Source organism: Mirounga leonina, unplaced genomic scaffold, assembly GCF_011800145.1.
Source record: "Mirounga leonina isolate KUSES-001 unplaced genomic scaffold, KU_Mleo_1.0 Mir_176, whole genome shotgun sequence".
Taxonomy (NCBI): Eukaryota; Metazoa; Chordata; class Mammalia; order Carnivora; family Phocidae; genus Mirounga; species Mirounga leonina.
In genome coordinates this window covers 41911886-41930077 of record NW_023270454.1, presented here as the reverse complement: position 1 = coordinate 41930077, position 18192 = coordinate 41911886, and the positions used below count along the sequence as shown (strand labels likewise).

General features: G+C 38.5%; 1 protein-coding gene across 1 annotated transcript in view; it reads right to left on the bottom strand.

Moving 5' to 3' along the window:
* Positions 1–16266, bottom strand: part of INPP4B (inositol polyphosphate-4-phosphatase type II B) — a 543837-nt gene extending 527571 nt beyond the window's left edge. Inside the window, exon 1 of the mRNA XM_035023009.1 lies at positions 16024–16266. The gene's annotated coding sequence lies outside the window, so the exon portion shown is untranslated. The remainder of the gene's footprint in view (positions 1–16023) is intronic.
* Positions 16267–18192: the final 1926 nt, after the last annotated feature.

Genomic DNA, 18192 nt, shown 5'->3' with positions numbered 1-18192 from the left:
AATGCTTTTTCCCTAACTTTAATTCAAATGTCTGATTCAAGATTTGTTGGCACTCATCCTTTTCAAAGATCTGCAGCAACTGAAATGCTTATTTATACACACACTGTAAGAAAGATTCTAACTAAAGTCTAAAAAACATCTTTTTTTTTTCAAAAAGTTTCTATGTACATTTCAAGTCTCCAGCATCATGCCTAGAATTCTTTTTTTCTTTCTCTTTTCTCTTTTCTTTTCTTCCTTGAGCTTCTCACAGGGGAAGAAAAGAGGGAAAATGAGATTTCATCAGAGGACAGTTCTTAACAAAAAGAACATCTGAGACAGATGTTTAAAAAGGGAGGTGAGGGGATATTACTACATTATTTTGCTTCATGTGGATGTAAAGAAAAAGTTACCAAGTTTTTTGTTGCTTGAACAAGGACAAGGATTTTCTTATAAGGCTCTGAAAGGTTTTATAGTTGAAAAGTAATGTGAAAAACAATAACTTCTGGCACTAAATGATTGTTATAAGGCTCACCACCTTCAATAAAAAGATGCTTCTGTTCAATTTCCAGTCACATCAAATTCTCATTATATTCAGCTAAATCCCATCTCTCCATGAGCCAGACTGTATCAAAAGTAGCAGCTTTATGCATTAAGTTTTGTAACACACACTTATATGCCATATATCCCAGGTCACAAAGCAAATTCTATGACTTTTTCCCCTTGGTGAATGATAGGCTTGGATGCTAAGCTTCAGTGAGGCCACAAACAGGGAAGCACTGTGACCAAGGTGTCCTCAAAAATAAGAAAGAAATTATGTTGCTTCTTGGAAACAGAAATGTCCAGTTCCCAAGTGTTTGCATTAAATCCATTTTTGTGTTAAAGAAAAAAAATTAAAGACTGCTGAGAGTTTATGAGGAGGAAAATTAGAGAAACAATAAGGCCAAAAAGAAAAAAAGTCCCTAGGGTAGAAAACTCAAAAGCCTACTTCATAATTTCCATGCCCTTCTTGTGCCTCATGTTATTTGCAAATATCAGATATTGCTAGATTTCCTTCTAAGGTCTGGTAAGAAAATGAAATTAAATGCCATTAAAGTTAAAGTTCCCAGACTAACCATGGAAATCAGGACAGGCAGGCACAGACTCTAATAATGAATGCTAGGGTTCAGAGCACGAGTTCTAAATCAGAGCATAACCCACCTTACCAGTGAAGAGGCCAACAGTCTTGACCTTGGATGGCTTTGCCTTTTAAGGAAAGCTCTTTTTAACGGTGAAGAACCCCTCTCGTAGGCAGAAGGATGAATATCACTTTCAAAACAGAAAATAGGTCAACTGATATGACAGAATGAAAGCTAGGTATTGTCAATTTTTTAAGGCAGTAAAGCTGAAAATGAAAGGTAACATTCAAGGATACAAGGACGGTATGTTTTCTGATTGGCAGCATGTCCATTCTCAGAGTCTGCAGTTTGCTGTGCCTGGGAATGTTGGCTTCATTTGAAGACTTAACCAAATCCAAGTAATTAACTGAATGGTACATGCCTATTTATATTGCTCATGAATAGATGCAAAGGGTACTCTGGAATAGGCTAATTGAACAGAAATTAGGTGACAGAGCTAGAAAAGAAACAGTAACATTTGGCAATGGAATGGTTTGAAGATAAAATGAAATAAGGGTATTTATAAGGTGAGAGCGATGGTAGTGATAAAATATTAGAATCCAGTTTAAAGTTACATTATAAATGACAATTATGAATTTATATACATTAGACCCATGCAGTAGATTGCAAAAATGGTCATAATACTTTGTAGTGCCTCCGATCAAGAAGTGAAGTCTATTTGCTCCTCATAAATTTGGGCTGGTGTTGTCATTTGCTTTGGCTAGTAAGAAGTGGCAAAAAATGATTTTGTGCCAGTTCTGAGAATAATACTCAAAATAACTTCCAGTTTTTCTTCCCACCTCCTTCTCCCATTCTCTCTCTGTCTCTCTCCTAGAACCCTCTGTCTCCACCTGAATATGCCTCAAGCCTGGTCAGTCTAGCCTTCTATAAGATGGAGGAGTCATTGCAAATTGTCACTGCTCCAGCCAAAAATCAGCTAGCCAAAGCCCCCTGAAGCAAAGCCCCCTGAAGCAAAGCCAGCAGCTGACCACACACTGGTGAGTAGCCCAAATTGTATCAGCAGAAGAACTGCCCGACTGATCCCAGACCAAACTGTCAGCCCACAGAATTATAAGCTAAATAAGTTGTTATTTTAAGCCTCAAAGTTTTGTGGTGATGTTATACAATAAAAATAATGGATAGAATCCATACATTCTAAGAAGCTTCATGTAAGTCTATTATTAACTCAATTTGTCAAACCTTTATTGAGTATTAACTACGTGCCAGGCATGATGACAGAGCTCAGTAGTAATACACTCAGGAGACAGACCTGTATGTTGCATAGTCTGCAGGGAGGCCAGGAAGGCTTGCAGCAGACGATATCTGAGTGAAGACTTTTAATATATTTATGAGTGACCTGGGTGAAGTCAGCAGGGAAAAGTATTTTAGTTAGAGAGAATGGTAAATATATACAGAAGTTAAACAGCAAGGTATAAGCAAGAAGGTACAGAAATCTATATTAACAGAATGTAAAGTTTTAGTTGGGGAATCCAGGAAATGAGGCTAGAGAAGTTAGTGAGAATCACACCACGGAAGGCTTTGGAGGCTCTCATAAATACCTTGAAATGATCGACGTAGGCCTAGGCAAGTAGTTCTCAAACATTAAAGCACATGAAAATCATCTGGTGGTGTTAAGAATAGAAATTTCTAGGCCTCTTTCACCCATAAATTCTGATTCAGTAACTGTGATGGAGGCAGACTTCGGGCTTCAGATTTTTTAATTTCACATTTTTAATACGTAATGGGGGGGGTAGTCTGATAAAGATTGTTCATTGACCACACTTTAAAAAAAATCACTAGGCAACGGGAGGTCTCCTGAAGTGATTTTACAAAGAGAGTGACTTGAGCACTCTCTATATTATTTTCAGGTTGTTATTTAAGACTGAGTTTTCTGGCTGTTTTCTGGTAGGTAACTTAAAGGCACGTAGTGAAAGACTCAAGAATGAGAGAATCAGACAGTGGTAGTATGGCTGGGGACCAATGTATGAAATCTTTAGGAGGTTAGGTTGCCAGAGAATTTTGCTGATCGGAGGAACAGAAGATGGAGGGGAAGGGAAATGTCAAGGATGACACCCAGATTACATGAGATTGGAGATATCTTAAAAATACCCAGAAAGATTGCTTTCCACGTTAGAGGTACTGATTTAGGAATCATCAGTATATAGGTGTAAACCAAACTGTGGGAACTGGGGAGAGTTCCCAAGAGAGTGAATAGAGTGAGAAGGGATGAGACCCATGACAGAGCCCAGAGGTCATCAACACTTAAAGGACACATAAGAGACAAAGGGCAGCTTCGGAGGCTGTGAAGAACTACCACAGAATTAAGAGAAACGCATGGCTACGCTGACATTTATAGTCCCAGTAGTGACGAACCAGCCCTGTCCCAAGGCAATCTGCTATGTATGCTCACCCTACTTAAAAACTAAAAAAGTGACGTTCAATGTCTCTTGTGATCATTGCTGTCTTGTTTCACTAGTTTTGGGCACAGAAGACTGAACAGAGTGGTTTGAGGAGTTAAAGTATAAATGTGAGGGGCGCCTGGGTGGCTCAGTCGCTAAGCGTCTGCCTTCGGCTCAGGTCATAATCCCAGGGTCCTGGGATCGAGTCCCACATCGGGCTCCCTGCTCAGCGGGAAGCCTGCTTCTCCCTCTCCCACTCCCCCTGCTTGTGTTCCTGTTCTTGCTGTCTCTCTCTCTCATATAAATAAATAAAATCTTTAAAAAAAAAAAGTATAAATGTGAAAACAATCTATGACAACCCTTTTAAGAAAATGTAGAGTATGCCGAAAATTATAAATAAGAATGTAAAAAAGAAAGAACTACTTAATGCACTTTGGTGAACAACCTTGCTGGGTCTCTTGCCCATATATAATTTTAAATAAATAGGATATTTGATTTAAACTTTATTATTAAATATTAATGTAATACATATGATATGTAATAAAAATGTCTCTTTTTCACTCAGCAGTATTGTCAGCCTGCGTATTAATAATCTATATCAGGGCTAGGAAACACTTTCTAGAAAGGGCCAGATAATAAATATTTTAGCCTTTGAGAGCCATATGGTCCCAGTTGTAGTCACTCAACTCTTGTCTCTGCACTGTAGCATGCAAACAGCCTTACACAATATGCAAATGGATGGACACAAATGATCTGGCCCATAGGCTATAGTTAGCCAAATGTTGATCTATATCATAATTTTTAATAACTTCATATTGCTTATGGCTGTACCATAAATTACTTAGCCAACCTCACTTCAAGAAATGTATCCCAAGGAGATTTTCAACTGTTTGAAGATGTTTGTACCAAATATATTTAATATAGCCTTATATATTTTTATGGAAAAATAGAAACAATGTAAATGTTCATCAAAAGGAGATTAATTAGGGGTGCCTGGGTATCTCAGTTGGTTGGGCATCTGATTCTTGATTTCTGCTCAGGTCATAACCTCAGGGTCCTGGGATCAAGCCCCACACTGGGCTCCACGCTCAGCGAGGAGTCTGCTTGTCTCTCTCTCCCTCTGCCCCTCCCCCTGCCCATGCTCTCTCTCTCTCTCTCTCAAATAAATAAATCTTTTTTAAAAAGAGATTAGATAACTTTTGGTATACATAGTAATTAATTTCAAAATTCTTAAATGGTAAAGTTATTTCTAAACTATCTTGTCCCTAACTCAGATCAGTTTCTTTAGTTGCAGAGACCTGAATCATTTTTAAGTTTTTATTTTAATTCCAGTTAGTTAACATACAGTGTTATATTAGTTGCATGTGTACAATATAGTGATTCAACACTTCCATACATTACCCATTGCTCATCACAAGTGTACTTCCTAATCCCCATCACCCAATTTACCCTGCAAACCCTCCCATCTTGTAGCCATCAGTTTGTTCTCTATAGTTAAGAGTCTGTTTCTTGTTCTCTCTCTCTCTCTCCCTTTGCTTGTTTTGTTTCTCTAATTCCACACGTGAGTGAAATCATGTGGTATTTGTTTTCCTCTGACTGACTTATTTTGCTTAGCATTATATTCTCTACTCCATCCATGTCGTTACAAATGGCAAGATTTCGTTCTTTTTTGTGACTGAATGATATTCCATTATATATACACTTGTTTATATATGGACACTCTTGGCTATTATAAATAATGTTGCCATAGGGGGGTGGAGCAAGATGGCAGAGGAGTAGGAGACCTGGATTTCGTCTCCTCTCAGGAATTCAGCTGGATAGGGATCAAACCATTCTGAACACCTACAAACTCAACAGGAGATCGAAGAAAAGAATAGGAACAACGCTCTCATCAGAAAAGCGACCACTTTCTAGAAGGTAGGACATGTGGAGAAGTGAATCCGAGGCGATATTCGGGAGGATAGACGGCGGGGGAGGGGCCTCCATTGGCTGCTTCTGGCAAGTGATAGAACCACAGAGCACAAAATCGGAACTTTTAAAAGTCTGCTCCGCTGAGGGACGTCACTCTGGTGGCTAAGCAGGGGGTGGAACCCTCCGGGACAGTGTGGTCTCAGGACCCTCGGGGTCACAGAAAGACCGGGGGTGCCTGAGTGCCGCAGAGCTCCCAGGTAACAGAGCAGGGAAGCTGGCTGCAGAGGCGGAGCCCAGGCGCGGGCTCTCAGCTCGGGGTCGCCATAAACTGTGATCCGCGGCACAGTCGGGCCACTGCTCCTCCAGCAGGGACCCAACAAGGGGCAGATCTGGGGGGACTCACCTTCCTCCCCCGGGGAGGAGCCGTGCAGGAGTGCACCACAGGGATCTGCTGGGTTTGGAGACTCCACCCGGGGTCGGGTGCCAGAGATAGAAATCCGCAGTCATAGGCCGGGTGAGCACGGAGTGCGGCCGGAGACCGGGGAGCTGGGAGTGACTGACGGCTTTTCTCTGGGGGCTCACTGAGGAGCGGGGACCGGAGTTCTTGGCTCCTCCATGGCAGAGATTGGGAGGCCGCCATTTTCACTCTCCGCCTCCAAAGCTGTATGGAAAGCTCGCAGGGAACAAAAGCTCTGGAGAGCAACCTGAGCAGATTACTTAGCCTGGACCTGGCAAGGGGGGGCAATTCCGCCTCCGGCAAAGACATTTGGAAACCATGGCAACAGGCCCCTCCTCCAGAAGATCAGCGAGAACAGCCAGCCAAAACCAAGTTTACCGATCAATGAGAACGGCAGAACTCCAGCGCTAGGGGTATACTGCACATAGAATTCATGGCATTTTTACCATGATTCTTTAGTCTTTCAAAGTTAATTTTTTTTAACTGTCTTTTTCTTTTTTTTGAATTTTTCTTTTTCCCTTTTTCAACCAACATCTTATCAATCCCTTTTTTAAAAAAACATTTTTATTTTTCATTTTTAGAGTCATATTCTATCCCTTCATAGTAGTTACCTGTATTTTTGGCATATGTATATGTTGTTCTCTCTTTAAAATTTTGAGATAGTTTCTTCTAACAGATCAAAATATACCCTAAATCTCTAGTATATGGTGTTTTCTATTCCCCTGCCTGATCACTTTCTCTCCCTTTCTTTTCTTTTTCTTTTTTCTTTTTTTAAATCCTCTTCTTTCTTTTTTCAAACAACTTCTTATCAATTCCTTTTATAAAATTTTTTATAATTTCCATCTTTACAGTGATATTCCATCCCTTCATCATATCAACCCTTATTTTTGTACATATATAAGTTTTTCTTTCTTTAAAATTTTGGGAGGCACTTTCTTCTAACAGACCAAAATACACCCCAAATCTAGTGTGTGGCACTGATCTATATACCAGCCTGATCATATTTGATCACATTCTGGTTTTTTGTTGTTGTTGTTGTTTTGTTTTGTTTGTTTTTGTTTGTTTTTATCTTTATCTTTTTCTTTTTTTTCTTTTTCTTTTTTCTCTCTTTCCGTTTCTTTTTCCACTGCTTCAGGTCTTTTCTGATTTGTTTAGAGTATATTTTCTGGGGACGTGGTTACTCTGCTAGCATTTTGTTCTCTCATTAATCTATTCTCCTCTGCACAAAAGGACAAGATGGAAAAAATCACCTCAACAAAAAGAACAAGAGGTAATACCGACTGCCAGGGACCTACTCAATATGGACATTAGTACGATGTCAGATCTAGAGTTCAGAATCATCACTTTAAAGATACTAGCTGGGCTTGAAAAAAATATGGAAGTTATTAGAGAAACCCTTTCTGGAGAAGTAAAAGAACTAAAACCTAACCAAGTCAAAATCAAAAAGGCTATTAATAAGGTGCAATCAAATATGGGGGCACTAACTGCTAGGATAAATGAGGCAGAAGAGAGAATCAGTAATATAGAAGACCAAATGATGGAAAATAAAGAAGCTGAGAAAAAGAGAGATAAACAACTACTGGATCACGAGGGCAGAATTCAAGAGATAAGATTACCATAAGACGAAACAACATTAGAATAATTGGGATCCCAGAAGAAGAAGAAACAGAGAGAGAGGCAGAAGGTACACTGGAGCAAATTATAGCAGAGAACTTCCCTAATTTGGGGAAGGAAACAGGCATCAAAATCCAGGAAGCACAGAGAACCCCTCTCAAAATCAATAAAAATAGGTCAACACCCCGACATCTAATAGTAAAACTTACGAGTCTCATAGACAAAGAGAAAATCCTGAAAGCAGCTCAGGAGAAAAGATCTGTAACCTACAATGGTAGAAACATTAGACTGGCAACAGACCTACCCACAGAGACCTGGCAGGCCAGAAAGGACTGGCAGGATATATTCAGAGCACTAAATGAGAAAAATAGGCAGCCAAGAATACTATATCCAGCTAGGCTGTCATTGAAAATTGAAGGAGAGATAAAAAGCTTCCAGGACAAACAAAAACTAAAGGAATTTGCAAACACAAAACCAGCCCTACAAGAAATCTTGAAAGGGGTCCTCTAAGCAAAGAGAGAGACTAAAAGCAACATAGACCAGAAAGGAACACAGACAATATACGGTAATAGTCACCTTACAGGCAATACAATGGCACTAAATTCCTATCTTTCAATAGTTACCCTGAATGTAAATGGGCTAAATGCCCCAATCAAAAGACACAGGCTATCAGACTGGATTAAAAAACAAGACCCATCGATATGTTGACTGCAAGAGACTCATTTTAGACCCAAAGACACCCCCAGATTGAAAGTGAGGGGGTGGAAAACCATTTACCATGCTAATGGACACCAAAAGAAAGCTGGGGTGGCAATCCTTATATCAGACAAATTAGATTTTAAACCAAAGACTGTATTAAGAGATGACGAAGGGCACTATATCCTACTTAAAGGGTCTATCCAACAAGAAGATCTAACAATTGTAAATATCTATGCCCCTAACATGGGAGCAGCCAATTATATAAAGCAATTAATAACAAAAGCAAAGAAACACATTGACAACAATACAATAATAGTGGGGGACTTTAACACCCCCCTCACTGAAATGGACAGATCATCTAAGCAAAAAATCAACAAGGAAATAAAGACTTTAAATGACACACTGGACCAAATGGACTTCATAGACATTTTCAGAACATTCCATCCCAAAGCAACGGAATACACATTCTTCTCTAGTCCCCATGGAACATTCTCCAGAATAGATCACATCCTAGGTCATAAATCAGGTCTCAACCAGTACCAAAAGACTGGGATCATTCCCTGCCTATTTTCAGACCACAATGCTTTGAAACTAGAACTCAATCACAAGAGGAAAGTCAGAAAGAACTCAAATACATGGAGGCTAAAGAGCATCCTACTGAAGAATGAATGGGTCAACCAGGAAATTAAAGAAGAATTAAAAAAATATATGGAAACCAATGAAAATGAAAACACAACTATTCAAAATCTTTGGGATGCAGCAAAGGCCCTCCTAAGAGGAAAGTATATAGCAATATAAGCCTTTCTCAAGAAAAAGGCTCAAGTACACAATCTAACCCTACACCTAAAGGAGCTGGAGAAAGAACAGCAAATAAAGCCTAAACCCAGCAGGAGAAGAGAAATCATAAAGATCAGAGCAGAAATCAATGAAATAGAAACTAAAAGAACAGTAGAACAGATCAACAAAACTAGGAGCTGGTTCTTTGAAAAAATTAACAAGATTGAGAAACCCCTGGCCAGACTTATCAAAAAGAAAAGAGAAATGACCCAAATCAACAAAATCATGAATGAAAGAGGAGAGATCACAACCAACACCAAAGAAATACAAACAATTCTAAGAACATATTATGAGCAACTCTATGCCAGCAAATTAGATAACCTGGAAGAAATGGATGCATTCCTAGAGATGTATCAACTACCAAAACTGAACCAGGAAGAAATAGAAAACCTGAACAGACCTATAACCACTAAGGAAATTGAAGCAGTCATCAAAAATCTCCCAAAAAACAAAAGCCCAGGGCCAGTTGGCTTCCCAGGGGAATGCTACCAAACATTTCAAGAAGAATTAATACCTATTCTTCTGAAACTGTTCCAAAAAATTGAAATGGAAGGAAAACTTCCAAACTCATTTTATGAGGCCAGCATTACCTTGATCCCAAAACCAGACAAAGACCCCATCAAAAAGGAGAATTACAGACCAATATCCCTGATGAACATGGATGCAAAAATTCTCACCAAAATACTAGCCAATAGGATCCAACAGTACATTAAAAGGATTATTCACCACAACCAAGTGGGGTTTATCCCTGGGCTGCAAGGTTGGTTCAACATCCGCAAATCAATCAATGTGATACAATACATTAACAAAAGAAAGACCAAGAATCATATGATCCTCTCAATAGATGCAGAAAAAGCTTTTGACAAAGTACAGCATCCTTTCTTGATCAAAACTCTTCGGAGTATAGGCAGAGAGGGTCCATACCTCAATATCATAAAAGCCATCTATGAAAAACCTACAGCGAATATCATTCTCAATGGGGAAAACCTGAGAGCTTTCCCCCTAAGGTCAGGAACGCGGCAGGGATGTCCACTATCACCACTGCTATTCAACATAGTATTGGAAGTCCTAGCCACAACAATCAGACAACAAAAAGAAATAAAAGGCATCCAAATCGGCAAAGAAGAAGTCAAACTCTCACTCTTTGCAGATGATATGATACTTTATGTGGAAAACCCCAAAGACTCCACCCCAAAACTGCTAGGACTCATACAGGAATTCAGTAAAGTGGCAGGATATAAAATCAATGCACAGAAATCAGTGGCATTCCTATACACCAACAACAAGACAGAAGAAAGAGAAATTAAGGAGTTGATCCCCTTTACAATTGCACCCAAAACCATAAGATACCTAGGAATAAATCTAACCAAAGAGACAAAGGATCTGTACTCAGAAAACTATAAAATACTCATGAAAGAAATTGAGGAAGACACAAAGAAATGGAAAAACGTTCCATGCTCATGGATTTGAAGAACAAATATTGTGAAGATGTCAATGCTACCTAGAGCAATCTATACATTCAATGCAATCCCCATCAAAATACCATCCACTTTTTTCAAAGAAATGGAACAAATAATCCTAAAATTTGTATGGCACCAGAAAAGACCCCGCATAGCCAGAGGAATGTTGAAAAAGAAAAGCAAAGCTGGCGGCATCACAATTCCGGACTTCAAGCTCTATTACAAAGCTGTCATCATCAAGACAGTCTGGTACTGGCACAAAAACAGGCACATAGATCAATGGAACAGAATAGAGAGCCCAGAAATGGACCCTCAACTCTTTGGTCAACTCATCTTTGACAAAGCAGGAAAGAATTCCCAATGGAAAAAAGACAGTCTCTTCAACAAATGGTGTTTGGAAAATTGGATAGCCACATGCAGAAGAATGAAACTGGACCATTTCCTTACACCACACACAAAAATAGACTCCAAATGGTTGAAAGACCTCAATGTGAGACAGGAGTCCATCAAAATCCTAAAGGAGAACACAGGCAGCAACCTCTTTGACCTCAGCCGAAGCAACTTCTTCCTAGAAACATTGCCAAAGGCAAGGGAAGCAAGGGCAAAAATGAACTATTGGGACTTCATCAAGATAAAAAGCTTTTGCAAAGCAAAGGAAACAGTCAACAAAACCAAAAGACAACCAACAGAATGGGAGAAGATATTTGCAAATGACGTATCAGATAAAGGGCTAGTATCCAAAATCTATAAAGAACTCATCAAACTCAACACCCAAAGAACAAAGAATCCAATCAAGAAATGGGCAGAAGACATGAACAGACATTTTTCCGAAGAAGACATCCAAATGGCCAACAGACACATGAAAAAGTGCTCAATATTGCTCAGCATCAGGGAAATCCAAATCAAAACCTCAATGAGATACCACCTCACACCAGTCAGAATGGCTAAAATTAACAAGTCAGGAAACGACGGATGTTGGAGGGGATGCGGAGAAAGGAGAACCCTCCTACACTGTTGGTGGGAATGCAAGCTGGTGCAGCCACTCTGGAAAACTGTATGGAGGTTCCTCAAAAAGTTGAAAATAGAGCTACCATACGATCCAGCAATTGCACTACTGGGTATTTACCCCAAAGATACAAAAGTAGGGATCCGAAAGGGTACGTGCACCCCGATGTTTATAGCAGGAATGTCCACTATAGCCAAACTGTGGAAAGAGCCAAGATGTCCATCGACAGATGCATGGATAAAGAAGATGTGGTATATATATACAATGGAATATTATGCAGCCATCAAAAGGAATGAGATCTTGCCGTTTGCAACGACGTGGATGGAACTGGAGGGTATTATGTTGAGCGAAATACGTCAAACAGAGAAAGACATGTATCATATGACCTCACTAATATGAGGAATTCTTAATCGCAGGAAACAAACTGAGGGTTGCTGGAGTGGGGATGGGGTGGGAGGGATGGGGTGACTGGGTGATAGACACTGGGGAGGGTATGTACTCTGGTAAGTGCTGTGAATTGTGCAAGACTGTTGAATCTCAGATCTGTACCTCTGAAACAAATAATGCAATATATGTTAAGGAAAAAAAAAAAGAAGAAGAAGAAGGTAGCAGGAGGGGAAGAATGAAGCAGAGGAAATCGGAGGAGTAGACGAACCATGAGAGACGATGAACTCTGAAAAACAAACTGAGGGTTCTACAGGGGAGGGGGGTGGGAGGATGGGTTAGCCTGGTAATGGGTATTGAGGAGGGCACATTCTGCATGGAGCACTGGGTGTTATACACAAACAATGAATCATGGAACACTACATCTAAAACTAATGATGTAATGTATGGGGATTAACATAAGAATAAAAAAAAACAATCAGGAAAAAAAAATAATGTTGCTATAAATACAGGGGTGCATGTGTCCCTTTGAAATAGTGTTTTCGTATTACTTGGGTAAATACTCAGTAGTGCAATTGCCGGATCATAGGGTACTTCTATTTCTAACTTTTTGAGGAAACTCCATACTGTTTTCCAGAGTAGCTGCACCAGTTTGCATTCCCACCAACAGTGCAAGAGGGTTCCCCTTTCTCCACATCCTCACCAACACCTGTTGTTTCTTTTGTTGTTGATTTTAGCCATTCTGACAAGTGTGGGGTGATATTCAAAATCAATTATATGTGGGGCGCCTGGGTGGCTCAGTCGGTTAAGCGTCTGCCTTCGGCTCAGGTCATGATCCCAGAGTCCTGGGATCGAGTCCCACATCGGACTCCCTGCTCAGCGGGAAGCCTGCTTCTCCCTCTCCCACTCCCCCTGCTTGTGTTCCTGCTCTCACTGTCTCTCTGTCAAATAAATAAATAAATAAAAAATCTTAAAAACAAAACAAAACAAAAAAATCAATTATATGTGGATGATCATGTTATTTTGACTTGACCATGACAGGAAGATCAGTATGTATAGAATTATAATACAACATACAATATTATTTAACCTACAAAATTTACTCAAATTTCTTCAAATGTCCCACTAATGTTCTCTTTCAGTCCAGGACCCAAAGCAAAAATCACACTTTACATTTAGTTGTATTTCCTTAGCTTCCTTTAATATGGAACTTGTCCTCAATCATTATTTGTTTTTCATGACCTTGAGGATTCTCAAGAGTACTAGTATTGTGATACCCCAATGCCAGTGAGTCCACCTAGCATCCAAATCTTGGTTTCTAAATAGTATCCTCTAATACCAGAAAACTGTGAGTCCTTAGAGAAATAGCTGGTTGTAAGGATTAGGGCAGGGAAAGTACAAGATGAGCCTGAAATACCTTGCAGTGTCAGAAAATATGGAAGTGCTTTAAAAAGCGGGGAAGGATGGGCACATTTAAAAAAGATATAGGAGCCAACCTGAAGGGAAATCCCAAAGGCCAAATCTGGAAAAATTGAACAACAAAATAAATAATGATTGCGATAGATTATAATCCAAGGAATTCATTTGTCCATACAGATATAAATAATGAATGAACAAATCAATGGACAAATATAGAAAGCATAAACTTTCCCTTAACATAAATTTCTAACTAGTATCTGTAGATTAAGGAATGATTGAAATAGAAAATCACCATTTGGCAAACACCACAGTAATAATTGTTTCAGGCAGGAATCATCAGTGGGTGCTAAAATTAGTGGTGACAGTGTGATAAATAACAAGATACTTAAGTACTCTCAAATTATGTCCTCATAAGATCCTTACTGTGCACAAAGAAATATAGTAAATTTGCAGTGGAGAAACCCAGCAGAAATCACCTTCACCAAGTTACCATTTTTAGTAATGGAACAAATCAACATCAAATGACTTCTGATATGATATGCTGAGAAGGTCACAATCTTAGTTTCTGGTATCTTTGCCAAAAATGCAAAACCTGAATTTAAATATGAGGAAACATCAGAGAAAATGTATTGATTGTCAGAGCCTAGTCAACCTAGGGTACACTCATGTGTTAGATGCACTTTCAGTTTGGCCTTCATTCTGTTCACAAAGAAACCCATTTAAAGAGGTTTAAGGAAAAAATTACAGGATGAGAGCCATTTCTCAAGAAGATTAAACTGGCAGCAGATAATAAGACACAAAATTAAGGGTAAAAATAAAAGCTATAGAAGGCATTTATGCCTGTTAGGAATCTGATACATTATTTCAAGTGCGCTGTCCTAATAATCTCCACGAGGGTAATGGCCACAGAAATGGAGGAGAGTAAGCTGAGAAATGATATGAAGAAGACTCAGAATGATTTTTCTACTCCTTGAATGTGAAGGGGTTGCAGAAGCAGTGAAAGGAAGATTCCTGTTTACTACACTGAGCAGGTAGCAGGAAAGGTCAGTCTCCAGAATGGGAAAGAGAATGATTGCATTTTCCATTAAGAAACAGGGCTTGAAAAGAACATGTAACTTGCAGTGCTAAAAGGCCAGTAAGAAGCAGAACCAGTACTTAAACCCAAATCTTCTAAGTTTAGAAATTTCTATGGACTAAGAGAGAAAGATAGAAAGAGAGAGAGAGATTTCTATGGCCTATATAAAGTTCAGTGTATACTGAGACTCCCCAAGGGATTAATAAGAATTGCAAGCTCTGCAACTGTCGATTTCTAAGTGCACAATCAGATATATGTCCAAAATTATAAGCAACTCATAAAAAGTGTAAAAGAATAAGGGAAGTTCCCCTTTTATCTCTGAGTTCCATTGGGGCTTATCTAGCAGTAAGGTCCATGTTCCTTAGTTTCAATAAGAGCCGCCCAGGGCTTTCAACAGTTAGCTGGGATTGACTGTCAGAGCCTAGTCAACCTCAGAGCTCACTGGCTCTGGTGCTGTCATTTTATGGGTATCTGATCCTGCACATTCAAATATGTATATATAGGTTAGATGGAAAAGACACTGGTGTAAGTAATTTAATTTGTACTAGGTCTCTCAGCCTCTGTTAAGAGCAGATGGGAACTGGAGTTTTAGGTTTCAATTCCCTATATAAATTGGCAACACTGTTGCATCCTGAATAACTACATGAAAAAAAGAGTATCATCCTTTGAATACATTTGAATCTACATACAGCAACATGACCGAGATCAGCGCTGAGGGTGGGCAGAGGACCCCATCGCTCAACCCACTGGGTTCTAAGGCACAGCTTAGCCTCAAAGAGAAATAAGAGCAGGCAGAAGTTGCTGATCATGAACTACTTGTCCTTTTTCCGGCCATTCGCTCCTGGTAGTAAGGAGAGGTGGTGGTAAGCCCAAAATCTGCCCCTCCAGCCTTCCCTTAAAGGGAGATGATGAGGCTAAAAGCAGAGTACTCTTATTCCTGGTAGAAAGGGTAAAACGAATGAGAAAAATCTCTTCATTCTAGCTAATGCATTTGAAGGTTGAATGAATGAATATATGCTGAAGTAAGTAAGTTGATTCTCATTAAATATAGTTTTTTTCTAATTCCTAGTACCTGTAAAAACAGTGAAATAAATTCATGCACATTGGGCAAAGTACACATAAAAAGGTGTATCCCTTACATTACCACAGTGCTTGTCTTAAATTACCCCAAAGTAATCATTTTTAAATTCTTCTCTAACCACAGTTCATTACATACTCTAAGGAAGGTTTGTCATTATTCCTGTTTATTTATTTATGCTCCTGAAAAGGAATAAAAAAAAATTCTAAATCAGGTACTCTCAAATCATACTCTACCTTCTTGCAATTAAAACACAAATTCACTTAAGACGCTGCTTGCCTAAAACAACCATGTTTTCAAAATAGACACTTCATGAAATTTGTTAGTAACAGTTGAATGCTTAGGAACAGAGCAGAGCTTCAATTAAAGGATTACAGTTCCGGAGCTAAAACAGGAGTCTGTACGCTCAAGGCCAAGCTTTCTTTCCTACACCCATCGCCTCTGATTTTAATTTGGTTTTGATTTTTTTTTCCCTTTCCTTTTTCTTTTCTTTTTCTATTTACTGTTGGATAGACATATAAATTATAGGGAAAAGAGCAGTCTGATCTTACCAAGAAAGTTGTTTTTCTCAAGTTGTTTCTTTCATTTTCAAGTCGGTTCCCAGCTCAGCCTTACTTTGCACGATCTGAAACTTCATTACTTCTGGTGACTCACCAAGGTCCAAAGTCTGCCCCAGCACTACCTGAATGCTTGAATCACGCAGGAGTCAGCCTGCTTACGGGAAACTCTTCCAGTTTCCTTCACATAAAAACAGGATTTAGAAATGTCTAAGCAATAACTAAATGAAGAAATAAAGAAAGGACGTGCCCTTGGGACTTCAGCGCTGTCATCATCATTTCCTTTCTCCCTCTCCTTCACATCATGTAAATTTCTAAGTGTCCCAAAGAAGTTGATGAAAACTGGGCACTTCATGTATTTTTCCAAAAATACTCAAAAGTGACAACTCTCAAAATACAATGGTTTCTTTTCCATTATTGACACATTAAGAGCAAAAGAAATACATTAATAATCTTGTTAGGTAATCATAGATATACTTAACAGCTACTGAGGATATTATTTGATAGGACATACTTCAATATATAATTCAGCACTATTGAGGTATTGAGGCAGAATTGCTTCTCAGTTGGAAAAAGTATCAAATAGATACTTTTGAACTTCTCAGTAGGTAATAATCCAGCAAGTCTGGGAAACATTTTATAGGCATATGGAACAAATTATTTTGGTAATTGCAAAAGGATTATTAATATTTACAGGTCAGTAGTCCTGACCTTTTCAAATTTAACTGTTTTGCAGAAAATATAAGCTAAAAATAAACTAAATTGTTGTGATTTTCTCCTAAAAAGTTTTAGATGAATGAGATAGCAAATTATTGAATTATTTAAACATATCACCCACATTTTAGTCTGTATATGCATATGAATAAGAAAGAGTATTTTCGAATTACACAGGACTGTACACACATATACATTCTGTTTCTCTGTCTAATAAATTCTAGATGGCCACTGGAGGGCCAGATGGAAAGGAAAAACTACATGGTCTTCCTTTATTCATCTCTATTTTGACCTTATATTTGGAAAAACTGAAGGATAATTCTGGCCAGTGTTTGTTCAATTCTATAGCCATCTGGAACAGACAATATCAATTTCATAGCAATGCCATAACCATTTATTCCCATCACAGCAGGGCTGCTTGCCTGATGAAAACATAATTGGAAAAAAGCCCTTCTTATGTGGCATTGTAAACTATCTCCAATATTCAGGTTTTATAATATGTAGCAAACTCAAAAAGAAAAGAGTAGAAACAGAAGTTTCTGGGACAACATCAGCATCCAAGAAGTACAAAGAGATCATAGTATCAGGGAAAGGTACACAATTATAAGCAGCAAATTAACATGCAAAAGTACCTAACACTGCAAATGAACATGGGTTATTATTGCTTTATACATATTCCTCTGTATGCTTTATTTCCAACCCACCAAGGAGTGATTTACTTATTTTTGTTTATCAACAGCCACATAGTTCTGTGTGCTAAATCTGTTCTAAGTGCTTTATAAATATTAAATCTTTCAATTTGCATAACCTTATAATGTGAGCATGCCTATTTTATAGATAGAAACAAAGAAAAAGAGCCAAGATCAAAACTCAGGCGATCTATAATAGGATCTCTGTTCTTAACACTACGTTGTGCTGGTGATGATCTTCTTTCTTACTAAACAGTCATAAAAACTTCTCCAAAATATGGGTAAATCTTTAAAAGTGAGGATTATATTTTAAGATTGAATTCAAAGTTAGCGCTAAGATCCACATTTACACCCTGGTATTCTGTAGTTCAAGAAATATGTGCTTTCTTTCCTGCAAAGCTTTTATATAAAACATAGGTGGACATAAAAGAAAAGATGAAGGATGTTTACCACTGATAAAGAATACAGTAATTAGATCCACTAAAAAATATATATACATTTAACAAATACTGCCTCTCATACATAAATTTTCTGTATATAGGAAATATATAGGTAGGAAAATAAAATAAACTTATTTTTCTTCCCTCTGCCTACAAAATATGATTTATTGTTTTGGATGAGTATCTAAGGTTCAGGAAGCAGTAAAACCCTCCTATTCAAAAAAGTTTGTGCCTCCCTATAGAGAACTACAGTATATATTAAAGAAATCAAATCATCTTTCAGTGTCCACGAAAGAACAGGAAACAAAACAAAACAAAAC